Consider the following 2,969-nt stretch of genomic DNA (forward strand, 5'->3'; position numbering starts at 1 on the left):
GTGGTGGTGGTCGTGCTATGATATTGATGATGATGATGGTGGTGGTGGTTATGATGATATTGAGATATTGATGGTGTTGATAATTGTTGATGGTGATGGTAATGATGATGATGGTTACACAGGCCCGTGGGGGGGGGGGGTTGAAGAGGGTGCGGACGCACCCCCCCCCCCAACCCGAAATTCCAAAAGGTCCACATTTTAAAACCTATAATTTCACAAAATCGTTCCTAATTATCATGAAATGCTATAGCATGCATTGCATTATATTGGCCAGCTTATCTAACCGTTGATTTTTAATAATGTGGTATGAAATTTGTTAGAAATTGATCGTCTCCGGTGATTGCTGGTTGATCTATATAATAACTGAAGAATGCTATATATAAGCCTGCAGATGTACAGGACATAATAACGTTACTTTTTCAGGTCCCAAAAACACCCAAATTAATGAAAATTTAAATGAAATATTCATGAATTATGTGTTTGAGAAATCTATTATGTATTAATGTAAGACCCTCAAAATGCGCTTTATCGCTTCTCTCACAAACCCCCTCCAGGCCTCTGCCGCTGACCACCAAATTTCAAACAGTCCACTTTTTAAAACATATTATTTCACTAAAATCGTTCCTAATTATCGCAAAATGCTATAGTATGCATTACATTTTTTGCCCATTCTTCTACCCGTTGATTTTTAATAATGTGCTACGAAATCTGATGGAAACTATCAGCTCTAGTGATTGATCCATGTCATCTGTAGGCCTACAGATGTAAAGAACATGAAAAATTACAATTTCACAGTAGGATTCAAGGGGAGAGAGCCCCCAAAAATTATAAAAGAAATGGAGAAAAAAGAAAAATCATAATTAAAGTTTGTCTGAGAGTGCCATTTCCAGCCATTTTGATGTGCCTTAATCATAAATTGTCTTACCTCAGCCCCAACCATGGTGGGGCTGAGGTGGTATTGACCATCTGTCTGTGCAAGTTCCTCCCTTCACCCCACCCTCTATTTCTCCTGCTTTACTGTAGGTCTCTAAACAATACTCAAATGAATGAAAATTTAAATAGGATATTACAAATTATGAATTTTAGAAATCCATTAGAAAAGGCCCTCAAAATGCTAATTTGTCAGAGCTTCCAGAAGATTCGCCCCACTCTCGCGGGGATCCCTGGGCAGTCGCCCATCGTAAGGTCAACTTCGGTTGCAAAACGCACCTCCCCATCGAAAATCCTGCCTACGGGCCTGTGGTAGTGGTGGGGATGCTGTTGTTGATGATGATAATGATAATGATGATAATGATAATGATAATGAGGATGATAATGATAATGTTGATGATGATGATGATTGTTGATGATGATGATGGCAATGAAAATCATGAATGATGGTTATGGTAGAGATGATGATGGTGGTGGTGGTGGTGGAGGTGATGATGATGATGATGATAATGATAAGTCGGTAGTATATTTATCGCACCGTAAAATAGACGCTAGCGGGAATCGAATTGGTCATGGCCTCAGTAATTACAGAAAGAGGCTTCAAAGTGAAAATAAGTAAAAGGCATAATATTAAAATACTTCTTTATTTAATTGTTTTTTTAACATGGAAGAACATACAGTAGATAAACTACGTTGACAAAAAAAATGAATGACAGATAGTATAATAATAGTATTGATAATGCCAATTAGCTAAAAATCTATTTTTATAAGGTGAAAAATCCATGTTATTTTAACTTATGGAATTTGGCATTATAGTTCTCTTATTCTACTTTACAAGATTTGTTTATTATAGCTGGATCGATAAATGTCTGCTTATAGTCCATGTAAAAAATAAAGTGGCTTTTTAGCTATAACAAACATTTTAATATTTGACACCTTCCGCCGCTCTAGATACCACTTTGATTATATTAAATAAATCGAAATTGAACAATAATTGTTATTTTGCCTTATGGAATATGGCGTTATAGTTCTTTCAATGGTTGATTAATTAATGTGTTTAATGATTGTTTGGTTGATTGATTGATTTGTAAGGCGAAGTGTATGCCAATAATGATGGGTTTATTATATATGGCCTACCTCACATTTGGTTACTACAGCTTGATCGATAAATATCTGCTTATAGTCCATGTAAAAAATAAAGCTTTTTAGCTACAAAAAAAATAATATTTGACACATTCCACTGATCTATCATTTTCTTCATTCAATACATCACTCAGCCTAGTCTTCTAGTAAATTTTGCTTTAGGTACCACTTTGATTAGATTAAATAAATCGCAGTTTAATGTATTTTTATATGAATCCATTTACAATTCAGAAATGTTTAAAAGAAACTTTTGGAAGATACTGTAATGTACAGTGTGCCGCCTATGCGGTCATAACCGTGCATGCGTTACAACAGTAAAAAGCTAATAAAACAGAATGTTTTTAAGGATAATTTATTAGACACGTTTCATTTAGGCCTATTTCATTCAAATATTTAAATGTACAATCTTACTACTATATGAATGACGAGAAAACTCAGCACTAACCATATTTATTTATTAAATCAAGCTTTTGTCTACATGTAGATGGGATATACCATTTTGTATACTCTTCTGAAGAAGTCCACTAGACGATTTAATAAATTTGTGGTTAGTCTTTGAAGAGCTGAGTTACGATCATTTGTATCCTTTTAATTTAGATTAACACAGCTACACGTCTTATTCAATCCTACTACTACATGGAATGGCAACTTTAAGCATTTAAGTCCTTTCTCTAGAATATTATAGGCTAAAATCGACGAGTTATGCATTAATTGTTGATAAAATAAAATTATGATGGGAAATCTATTAAAATTGTTTAGTTTAATAATCATTGAAATTAAAAATATTATTTTAAGTCGAGAATTTCTCCATATAATTTCATACTCATGATGCATGTTTCTAAAACAATTTTTTTTTTATCAGAATTTACGATCGACATGTATATGAAAGGTCTCAT

This window comes from Anneissia japonica, unplaced genomic scaffold (genome assembly GCF_011630105.1).
Source record: "Anneissia japonica isolate Jap-2015-1 unplaced genomic scaffold, ASM1163010v1 scaffold11799_len232112_cov184, whole genome shotgun sequence".
In the NCBI taxonomy this organism is placed as follows: domain Eukaryota; kingdom Metazoa; phylum Echinodermata; class Crinoidea; order Comatulida; family Comatulidae; genus Anneissia; species Anneissia japonica.